We start from the raw sequence: 12,265 nt of genomic DNA on the forward strand, positions 1-12,265 counted from the left end.
TTCGTCTTCTATTAAGTTTCAAATCTTCACAGGATAGCTATATTTGTCTTACTCTAAAGTGATTCCCTGTGTAGCATGAAATTTAGTCTAGCTGCCTCCTGTGTAATGCCCGTGCCACTGGCAGGGCTTGGTGATACTGTTGGTGTTGGAGCTCATTGTAGCCTCAGGCACATAAAGGGATTTTGTGGCAGTAATGGTTGCAAGAGAAATCTGGGGGGCACTGAATTGCTCCTGTGGAAATGGGACAGGCAACATGGCCTGAGCGAGCAGGGTGCGTGTGTCCATGTGTGCTGCTGGTGCATTTCTTCTGGTATTTGCAGGTTAAAGAGTGGTGGAAAGGCAGAGGGCTGCCAGTGCTGTTGCTCCAAGGCCGGACAGGTTCCTTTCTCTGTGAGTGCTGGTGTGCTGCCAGGATGGGCACATCCAACTGCTGTGGCTCTTCCCTTCAGTCACTGCCCCTGGGTTCTTCTGAGCTTGGATGTTCAAAGGTTGCATGGTTTTCCTGTCAGCTTTACCTCGTTCCTTGCAGTTTGCTTGGCATTTCTACCTTGTTTCTTATTTCCTTCTCTGTTTCGTTGCTGTCCAAACAAATAAAAGTTAAACTCCTACTGTTACTGTGAGTTCAGAATTGACACCAATGCCGCAGTACTTAAAATTTTTCAAGAATTCATGACACTGATCTAATGCCTCTTCCAGGTTTGTGGAAAATAACCAGTTGCACAGAACTCAAAACAATGAAATGAGTGAAATTCATTTATACCTGTTTGTTTAGAGGTTCGTTTGCTCAGTGTGTGGAAACCCTGACATCTAGAAGAATCAAACCTACAAGCAATCAGCTGCAGGGGAGAAAATAAAGAATTTCCCCTCCTCTCAAAGTGAGAGGAGGAGTATTTGGGCAGAATGCTGTCTTGCATAATTGCAAATATTGTATTGGAAAATACAACTTTTAATGTGAGAATGTAGGTTTTGAGGTTGCATCTTGTATTTAAGCTGTCACTTACATTTGAGCCTCTATAGTTAAGGATACGCTTGCCCTCTGCTTGTTATTGTAAACAGATACTGTCTTAGCATTATGTACTGCAGTGAGGATTTGTATAATTATAATTTGCCTTCATAGTTTGGTTGAACAGGATGAAAGCATTGATTCATACAAACTTTCCAACAGCTCAGTGATCACTGGATATTGTGTGTGTAGTGAAATACAGAAGTCAATCATGGATATTCTGTATCTATTAACTTTGTTTAATCTTTCCTTTCCTTTTGGTATGATGGATAGAGGAATCTCTGTCACAAACTCAAAAAGTTATGTGGATATCCCATCCTCTTTCAGATGGACTTGCTAAATCATTTCAGCAAATGAAGAACTGCCTTTTTTTTTTTTTTTAACAGTATTTGTGTAGTTATTGAATGCTAGGTAATGGATCTGTTGTTAACATTTATTAAGTTTTATACCCGGTGGGTTATTGCAAGCATTTTGAGTTTGTGTTCTAAATGTAGTAAGCTTCCTGGCTTTATAACAAAAAACTACATAATCTCTGCTATATATAGATACTGAATGATTATTTTTTTAAAATGCTAATTGATTAGGTTGGTTTTTTTTATAATGAGCTGTTAGCTACCTCTTCTTCTATCTGTTCCTGACAATACAGTTCTTGAATGTGTGGATATATTAAGGGCTTTTTTCTTGTGCTTCTGTGTTGATTTGGGTTTTTTTTGTTGTGTTAATTTTTTGCTTGGTTTTTGGGTTTTTTTTGGTTTTTTTAGCAAAAGATTTCTTTCTTTTGTTTTGTGTAAAGACACCATAGAATGAAAAAGTGTGGTGTATACTTGATACAGTGTTCCTTTATTGAGTCTTCAGATAGTTTAAAAGAACTGGATTTTCAGGTGATGTATATGACCCATGCTTATTGATGCTAAATAATGACCTCTTCTAGTAGCTCTCACAAGTCTTGACCTGCTCTGTTCCTCTGTACTCACCCTTGATTCTCTATACTTGCTGCTGGATCACAGTGATGGCAATTTGAGTGTCAGTGGCTCCTGGATGTCACCAAAAGGAATTGGTGACCCAACTCATGTTGGTAGCTGTTCACCGGTACAAATAAATTGATTGGACTCATTACAGAAGAATGGATATATAAATGTACAGCACGACCAGCGGAGCTGATGATTGTAGCATTTTCAGTAACACATTTAAACAGAACATTTGATTGTGTTACACCTTACCACCCTCTGAAGTCAGGCCTGCTCTGGGCAGGAAGTGGGATGAGGTGACTTCCAGAGGTTTTGCACAATCTAACTGGTTTTATGGTTCTGAGATCTCCTATGCTGAGTTGTGGTGTAAGCATCTTCCCACAGCTATGTGCTGCTTTCTCCTTGGAGTTACAAGGAGTCCCAAGAATGGTCCCCACAAAGTTTGTTTCTTAATTTGAATTGAAAATCTTCATAAAGCTCCCTTTCTTAGGCTCGTCTAATCTATACCTGCTTTTTCTCTTTTCCTTTGTTTTCCCAGTCCCTGAATCAAAGACATGCTTGTAGCATTAGTAGTTATTGACAAACACATCTGTGAGTCTTAAGTTTGGAGGATGGACTACTTCCTGGCTATCATTGTGTAGATGGTTAATTTATGGATAGTGATCACTAAAACAGCATTCCATTAGTGCTGAAGCTTTTCTGGAAGAGTTTTTTTTCCCAAATTAAGGCTTTGGGTTGTTTTTGTTATAAAATATAGGTCTGAATGTGTGTCTGTGCTGCAGAATGACTGTCTGGAGACTACCGCAGCTGCCTGAAGCATTAAACTTGTTGGGTTGATTGCAGGTTTCAGTTGGGTCATAGCACAAGGGGCTGCAGCTCATAAATGCCCCTTGTTTGCCCCAGCTAACATCATCAGGCAGTGTTTTTTGCAGTGCATTAGTGCACAGTTGATCTACTCTGGTCTGACCTGAAGCCCAGAGATGATGATTTTGGTGTCAATGCTAATGGACTCTTGCACTGGTCAGGGGAGAGCAGCCCTTGCTGGAGGAAACAGACTCAATTGTGCAACTTGTTTTTCTACTACTGTCTTCATCCTGCACTAGTGTAGTTAGTGAAAACTTTGTCAAGGACTTCAGTGGTACAAGAGAAGGCCATCGCTGAGCAAGGTGGTCGTACTCTACTATGGAAGTTTTGTCTTCTGAACTCAGAATTCATCACTAGAGAAAACACTGGTTCTCATTCCCAGAAACTTGTGGGTTTCTTCCTTTCATTTACTTAGTTGCCTTTATCCAGTATTTTTACCTGCAGCTGTCTGCTCATCCAACAAACATGTTTTCCACTAGAAGATGCTAACGTGTAAATGTTTTGGATGCATACATCCTAAGTATGCTTTCATAAACAGAATTTTTGTCATCGTGGAAAACGTGCTTGAACAGTTTTAACTCTGAATCAAATAAGTATTTGGGAACTTAATTGGTTTCTTCAAGTCATAGCTGTGAAAGTATTTCTTAGTAATTACGCAGAATGAGCAAATTGTAAGAGTAAAAGAGATCCAAGAATGAGTAACTCCTCTTTAAAAATACACAATTCCACTGCAAAATTGACTTAAGCTGCTTTTTGGTTTATGTCTTTATAAGAATTCCAGTTAAGCATTATAAACACTATAGGATGGTAGGATGCCTTATCCTGCCAATTTGTCTGTTTGCAATTAGTTTAGGGTACACTTAATATGTTATTTTAATACTTCACAAATTAAATGTAATGATGTGCTGCATTTAGGATTTATTTTTTCTTGCCAGCATTCTAAAATATTTGCATTTCCTCTTACTTTATTTTTTTAAAAAAATCCTACTTTTCAAAGTCAATGTCCCTGTGAAAATAAAAGCACCTTCTAAGGCCGTATAAAAGTGTTACTAAATTGGTAATCTGTTCTCTGTTTTTTATCCTTAGCTAAGGGTCTGATTTTGAAGTCATTCATTCTTAATTATTTTGGAGTCCAAGTCTCTGGTTCTCCCCCCCATCTTTTTTTTTTTTTTTTTTTTTTTTTTAATATGTGGTGGTACCATTGATTCACTCTAAAAGAGTGTTGTAGCATGTTCTTTTAGTGTCCTAAAACAACTGTCTTGGCACTGCTTAGTTTATGTTAATCTGTTTGGTATTTTCACAGGATATATACTTTGGTTTGGAGTTATGTGTTTATATATATTTAGTTTTAGCAGACGACTGCATATTTATTTATTTTGGCAACATCATTAATCGTTCAGAAGACTTTTATCCCCAAATCCCTTAGTTTTTCAGACAGACCTAGAACATCTGTTTGTAATTCTGTCTTGAACATTGCCAACACAAATTAGTCTTGGAAGCTCACTCTGTATTTTAGCTTGAAACGTTCACGGACATTTTCAAGGTTCATGAGTTTTGCAAGAACGATTAATACCAAACATGCCCCAATCCGGATTTCCACCCAAGTATTTTAAAAGTCTTTACAAATACGAATCTTGCAGTTTCCCAGTCAGGTAGGTTAAGGAATTTCTGCTCTCTCTTATGGGGTGAGACACTGCTGCTGTTCACCTAACCCATAGTTCAGGATGAGGAATGCAGAAAAATAGTTCAAAAACATTGTGTTTGTGTTTTGGGGGGATTGATCCATCAGTCCTTAGCTTATTATATTTCGGTTTTGGTTTTGTTTTTTGGCCAAAAAAACCGAAACAAAAACCTGAACTTGTGTGTGTGTATATATATGTGTATGTACATATTTATTTATTTAAATGAGCGCAGTGGTCAGAGCTTTGGTTTTCTGTCTCCCACAGAAGGCCTCCTCTTTAGCAGTGCAACGACCTAGTATCATGCTGGGAACTTTTTATCAAATTGGATGAAAAAGTAGCTTTACATGAAGTGCAAACACATGGTCCTGAATCAGCAAATTATTCTGTTATCAGTGTCTTCTGTACATTCTCCCAATTTAAAGTGGCTTAGTTTGGAAACATCTCGCAGAATCACAGCACAAAATATAGCATAAATAGAAACGTTCACAAAACCTGAAAAGCTTGCATCTGTTGTGAAGAATTTCTACAAAATCTTGGGGTTACTGATGTGAAGTTAACCAAATTTTGGTTAATTGTCACATAAACAGCATGTACTCAGCCTGACTTCGTTAACACCAGTGCCCAGCTGAGGGGATGCCACTACTCACCCTGAGTGAGGTTGTTGTAGAACAACTGAAATACCTATGTAGTAGCAGATTGTAAATTCAATCTGCTTTTAAGAAGAAAACAAGAATTATTTCTATTAAGAACACAGATTAAATGAAATGTGTAATTTTTCTAATTGACAGTTCTTTAAACATAACCTGTTCAGTGTGGAAGCCATCACACCAGTAGAAAATATACTACATGTCACTTAATAACCCCAAACAATATCAGTTGTCTAGCGGTAAGATTTCGGATTTGAAATCTGAGTGGTTCCTTGGCTAATGGGAATTCTGTTCCATGGTCTGTAGTCACCAGTTGTCAAGAAATCTCACCTCCTCCAAAGCTGAATTTTTGCCATGGTAATAGGTAGCTGCATTGTGGTGAGTTAAAGGTATTCTTCACCTTTTTGTTATTATTTTTGGCTTTCCCGTGTTGGAATGTTTTTATCATTTTTGTTTTGTATTAGCAGAGGTGATTTCCATGAGCAGCACTTACAAATGCAAAAGAGTGTGGTGTGTTGTGTGTGGTGGTTTTTTTGGGGTTTGTTTGTTGTGGTTTTTTTTTTTTTCCTTCAGACAAGTATTCTAATAGTAGAACTAGTTTTTGTAGATGACAGCTGCATTCCCTTAGCTGTGTTTACTGAGAAGTAGAAGATCTCTTTTTCAGACAGTGTGTTCAGGTTTTGAAGAGTCCACCAAAAGGAGATGTGGAGTCTTTTCATGTTGAGTTCTTACATTCAGCTTAAAATGTAGGTGAGACTTGCGTTCTTTTAGCTGTCCTAATTATCTGTGTGAAAGCAATCAGAGGCTTCAGTTTGACTGGAGACCAGCATTCAAGCAGTAAAATAAGCTAAATGGAGGGTTTATGTAGATCATTCTGTACCAGCCTTTCTAATATGGACGAGCCACTTGTGTGTGTGGCAGCAGAGCTGTCGAAGGGGGTTGGTGCTCAAGCTGGTGGGGGACCTCTTTGAGTTTCATTGTGTTACTTCAGGGATGGTGGTGGATATTGAGAAAGGGTGATGAATTAGTGTGTCATGTTTTCATGAGACGTAGGAGGAAGTAGCAAATACGAGATGAAACATTCAGAATTAGGAGTAAGAAAGCCAAGACATGTTGTATATATGTATAAAAATATATACAGATGTACATGTATATGCTCACACTTGAAGTCTTTTTTTATTTTGCAATCTTCATGGAAGTGAAACTTTTACAAAACAGTGTGATTGTGATGGATCATTCCTTCCCACACACTTTTTCAGTTCATTGATTTGGGCCATGGTTGACTTTAGAAATTACCAGAGGCTCATGTTTTTCAAACATGTACTGCTGGCATTTCTTTTATTCTGCAAAGCGGAGCATTGCTGTTGATTATTTAACTTCTGCTGATATCTGTAAGCCATATCAGCACTGACATACATTAACAAAAACTCTATCTCTCTCCCAGTGTTTGCCCATCACAATAAACCTTCGCTTTCTTCCTTTGCAAATAAGGAATAACATATTTCTCATTTTCTTGTCGCGTGCTCTGCAAAGTCTCATTCCATGGTTGTTGAACTAGAACAAATAATCTGATTTCACTCATCACCCATTGCTGAAGCTACAGTATGATGATTAAAGGCCCACATTTCTTGGCCATGGAGAAAATGAGATTTAACTGAAGACTTATAGTGATGTAAAAGTAGTATTTTCTGGAACACAAAAAACAATTTTAACTGGATAATTGTGCAAAATCCATGGCCAGTCCGGCCAATCCATGTCAATTTGTGATTCTCCATATTAGTTTAAACCTCCTTGCAGTGTCTATGACTCTTTGAAGTTTCTTCAATACCAGTGGCAATTTTTGAAATGAAAATGTGTGCACTGATGCGTAGTGATTTGGACAAGGCAGCAGGAAGGTAGATGACAATCTCTCATTTTATGACTGATATTATAGCTTGGCAGCTCCTCCTTCTTTCAACATTGTCTATGGAATGTTGTTGTAAGAAAAAAATGGGAACCGGTAGCTAAGTGTGAGGAAGCACATTGCATCTTGAAATTCCCAGACTTAATGTCGCGGGCGGAGTGAATAACTTCACTTGTAAGAGAGTAGTGAAATGTTTATTAACATAAAACAGTGATTTAACAAAGTTAGTAGTGAATGCGACAGTGTTTTACGAGATTTGATGCCAGAGTACACTTGATTATTTACTGCATAGAGGCCAGGGTCAGAGAAGCTCTCAGGGAGACCCTCCCGTTGAGTCACGAGGTTCAGAAAGGACCCCCTTGCTTTCTAAACTCTGTCTCAGGAGTCTAGGTGCGGCTGGATCCAATCCTAGTCCCAGACCTGGTCAACGGGTTATGTCTAAAGGATTATATATGCGCAATCAATCCTTATATCACTTAGCTAAGATTTCAAAGTTTAGCATGCTATTAGTCACTTACCAAGAATCTGTTGTGGCAAGGAATCTCTCAACCTCGAGGAGAAGAACCTTAAGCGAGCGTCCCCACTCAAGGGGAGGTCCTGTCGTGCAGCCCGCTGCCGTGCAGGAGAGCTCAAAGGGCTCTTGGGCTGTCCGCTATTTATGGAGTAAGATAATGGACCTATAGTCATATTCGCATGGGAACAAGACACCTAGGTTCCCACTCCAGACAGTGTTTTGGCTATGTTGCCAGCCATCTCCCACAGTTCAAGGGCAACTCATAACAGCTCCCACTGATGGCCGTGGCTTGAGCAGGAGCTGGCGGGGGAAAAGGGGAAAAGGGGAGAGCGCACCGCCACACTTAATTAAGAAATTGATTCTATTAATGAAAATAATAGCTTCAGAGTGTTAAAAGGTACTTGGTTTATTCTCATGTTAATATTGCGTGATAAACTGAGCTAGAAATGGAGAAGGCTTCATGTAAAAATACATGGGATCTTTTATTAAAAATTTAGGATTGAACAAAATTAGTTCAAGCGTTATTTAAATTCTGAAAGCTACCCACATTTTATCTCCATTTTAACACTTCCAACAGAATTTTGTTCAAAAAATTTTTTGCAAGTATTATCTGTACTCCCCCTGTAAAATAAGGAGCAGTTTCTGTGAGACACCGAATTATTCGGACACTTCATTAGTTGGAATAAGTGCCTTTTATGAAGGTTTTGACTACAGTTAGAAACAAAGCTGTACTAAAAATGGAACTAGTTTATGAGAGAGGGCTGCTGTTTGCAGGCATGCCTAAGCATGTGCATATCTTCGGGCATGTTAATACTACTGAAACTTTCAGGGTTGCTCCCAGGGTTAGATCCCTTCCAGGTCAAACATAAATTCTTCAACAGGAAAGCTTGTTCTGAAGCTAGGGATGACATAGGGTTCTAAAATACAATTCTGAATTGGGCCAATTTATTTTTAAAGACCTTTCTGTTGGAAATGGACAGATTTGTAAACCATGCAGGGTGTATAGGTTTTGCTTGCTTACTAATTGATATGCATAATGGGTGGGAAGTGGACTGAGGTAAATTAACACTAGTGCTCTCAGCTGTTCAATTATAATGACCTTTTTTTCTGAAAATACATAGTATTGCTATAGTTATAGAGGCATTTCTTTTGACTTTTTTTGCGTCTCTACTAAGTGGAAAAGGGAAACTTGGATGGCTAATCTTTGAAATTGAAGAAACATCTATTACGTTTTTAGCCATCAGATGTCACCAAAGTACAGAGAGTAAGTATTAGGTGATGTGAAACTGATTTATGGCTTTCCTTGGGCTGTTTATTTTGGAGTGGAAAGACTCCAGTCCTGCAGAGTCTTTCTCAGATCAGTAGCTGTAGTATCTTGGCCAGCTCCACAGTGGCTGTGACTCTCTTAGAGTATTGAGCAAGGAATGGGTTCGGGACCTTGACCTGCTTCTATAGGGGCACTGACGCCAAACGAAGTGGGGGCAGAAGCAAGCAAGAGGTGAACAAATATTACCACGCAGTTCAGCTTTGGTATTTCTGTGCTCGTTACAGTGGAATACTTAGCAGAGGCCTTGAAAGTAACTTGTGTCTTCATTGCACACATAGCTATGGGACAGCTTATTGACTTGTGTAACCTCATTTGCTTTCTGACATTTGAGTAGTGCCATGAAGCAATGTGGACCTTTGCCCTGTTAGATGCCTGGGTGCTTACTGCTTTCTTGAGCAGCACTGTGCATTGCCTGTGCTTTCCTGTAGGCCAATCTGCCCGCAGTGGTTGAAGCTGAGTTTGGGGACATTTGCAGGAGTTTCAGTACAAACGTATTAACTGAAGCATGGAGGAACCTTACAAAGATCTTGGAGAACGAGATGGAGGCTCCAATAAATCTTTCAGCTCTAGGACTTTATGGTTTCAGATGCGAAAATTTTAGTGACTACTTTTTTTATAGTGAGATTCTTTCAGTCAGTCTGGCATTACAGATAGACTTTTGGGCAGTTTTGTGGTTTAACTTCAACTTTTAGCTATTATGTGCTTAGTCCTGCTCGACAGTCTTGCTGTCCATCACTAATAGTGCAAAGCAGCTGTAATGAAAATAACAATTTTCCTTTAACTGCCTTATTGAAGTCAATAGTAAACATTAAAAATATGTATATTCTGCATTTTCTGAATAATTTCTATGTAGCATTGCTGTCCCACTTCTAATATGAAATACCTTCATTCTTATTGGTGAATATCTCAAAAATTAAGATTTAGAGTGGGACCCATGAAATTCACCTTTTGGTGATTTGTAAAGGAGGGAGACAGAAGGGAAGACATCCCTTCTGTATTGACATCCAAAATCTATTGGACAGAGAAGTAAGAGATGTGATGTAACAGTTTTTATTTTAAGCACTTGATAGGAGGAAACTTTGTAAAATATTCTCAGATCAAGGTGCATGAATGTTATCACCCTGATGTGAAGTGAAAATTGCTGTAAGGAGTGTAAAATGAAAAATCATCATTCAGTAAGGGTATTTGGCACTGTGCTTTATAAATAAAAGTGCATTCTTTCCAGGTATTTCCAAGCCATGTTTTGTTTCATTCTTGGACAGAAACTATTGGGAGATAAAAACCTTTTGGTGACGATGGGGAACAAAGTGAGACTTCTCCAACCAAAAACCAAGGCCTTGTAACCTAGAAAAGGGGAAAGAGATTCCCAAACAGGAAAATTGTTGAAACACAGAGAAAAATTAGGGAAAAAATGTGAACAGTGGCAAGAAAACCAAAATGCCTGCGAGGCTGGAGATAACAAAATGCCAGGAAAAGAACTGATGAAATATGCAAGATTTGAAGAAAAATATATGTTTAAAAAAAAAAAGGTTGGAAGGTGTGTGTTAAGGGTAATTTAAAAGACTGTTCATCCATCTAGACTGAAAGAGAACTGGTTAGGCAGCTATTTGTAAATTTATTACAGGTGTTTATAGGTCTGCTAAAAGTGATCTTCAGATTTCTCCAGTGCCTCACAATTGTGTAGAATGGTTTAGGAGAGTAAACAGTGGTACTGTCAGGAATAGTCTGTATTTCTAAGAGGTGAAGATTAGACTCAGTATCAGAAATGCTTTTGTCTGAGAGAAAGTGTATTTAAAGTGTATCCCAAAAGGAACGAGTACAGCAAAAAGCCATCCTGCTCTGGAGGGCTGGCTGGTGGCAGGAAGCAGAGTTACTGTTGTTAAGATCATTTTCACATTCTTCTAATACAAAAGTCTTCAGTGGGATTTTATGAGCATCCAGTACATGACAAGAACGCTTCGGGTATCTTGCAAGACCTCACAATATCTGATTACACCTGAGTAAAGGGGCAACAAGATGTTTATCTGGGCTATGTGCTAGTATATGCGTGAATCTGTTTCTCTTTGTCATCAGCCCTCTCTGCTATCTGACAGAAACACATTTTTTTTTCCTGTGTTTCACTGCTGTTTTCTAGCTTTGTGGGTTCTTCAGCTTATAAGTAAGCAGAACTGACTATCCTGTTCCAGTCACTGACTAACCTGTTCCAGTCACCTCATTTATATCTTAATTTGGGTGTGATTTGAACATAAAGGCTAAGCAGGTGAAAATAAGGGGTTAACTCGATGTACATCATCCTTACCCTATTCTAAATCTACAAGACAAAATGCACCACAACTTATTTTGAGTCCAGCTGTATTGCTATGTCTGTCTAAGTTTATTGCCTGCAATATTTTATTTTTTGTTCACCACTTTCCAAATGTGTTCCATAGGGAATGAATGGACTTTTGGGGTGTAACTGTTTATATTTGGAAGCAGAAAAGCAAGTAAATAAGCATTGCAAGACCTCTAAAAAAATGCGTATCCTAAAAATATAAGGTCAAGAAGGGAAAGGAGCTAAGAAAGAAAAAAGCTGATGAAGATGTTCCTCTCTGAGAGGGTCAGAGGGGTTTATATTTCACTGAAAATCATAGATCCATGTGATCCAGGAGGTAATACTAGCAGGATGTAAATATTTACAGCAGTATGATATTTTAGAGTAACAACTTTCTTTTTGTGGAACATTGACTTATAGGTCAAAGAAAAAATACTTGGACATACAGCAGATTAATGAACCATGCATTTATCATTTTTATAGGGAAATGTGAAAGATGGGATGTTTTGTTATACTTGGCTTCATTGGATTGTAACCACATGTTCCAGATATGAGTGTTTAAAAATATTACATGTAGCTTTTTTACATGTTTCTAAGTTATAGATACGACCTTTTCATATTGTGAAATATAATCTTAGTCTTCCTCAGTTATTTGGCTTTTCTTTGATCAAAATCCCAAGTTCAGTGGAATGAAAGTACTGTGTGACTGAAATTAATCTATTTAAGCCTGAAATTGCTGGAGGCATGTTGATGTGCCAACTGCAGGCAGCCCCCCCCCCCCGCCTCCTCCCCCACCTGCAGTACTGGTGCCCACATGGGTCAGCAGCAGGGTAACAGCTGGGGATGAACTGTGCTGCCACACTGCATTATTCTTCTGTTGGGAGAGAGGCGAGAAAAGTGAGTTGTAAATGCATTTGATATAACCCCTCTGCTCTCAGATCTACCAAATTTAAAATGGCTGTTTGTTATTCATATCTTTATGTTTTATTATTAGAAGACAGAAGCATATTAGTAAAACGGTGAATGACATGTTTGCTTATTGTGGG

At 38.5% G+C, this 12,265-nt stretch overlaps 1 protein-coding gene across 4 annotated transcripts in view; it reads left to right on the plus strand.

Annotated features, from left to right (window-relative positions):
• Window positions 1-12,265, plus strand: part of SMYD3 (SET and MYND domain containing 3) — a 416,877-nt gene that overhangs the window by 30,815 nt on the left and 373,797 nt on the right. The window contains exon 1 of one of the 4 annotated variants that reach the window (XM_054194393.1): window positions 12,024-12,116. The exons of the other annotated variants lie outside the window; for them this stretch is intronic. The gene's annotated coding sequence lies outside the window, so the exon portion shown is untranslated. Of the gene's footprint in view, window positions 1-12,023; window positions 12,117-12,265 lie in introns of those variants that run through there. 4 annotated transcript variants of the gene reach the window in all.

The sequence above is a fragment of the Rissa tridactyla genome, chromosome 3, assembly GCF_028500815.1.
Source record: "Rissa tridactyla isolate bRisTri1 chromosome 3, bRisTri1.patW.cur.20221130, whole genome shotgun sequence".
Lineage (NCBI taxonomy): Eukaryota > Metazoa > Chordata > Aves > Charadriiformes > Laridae > Rissa > Rissa tridactyla.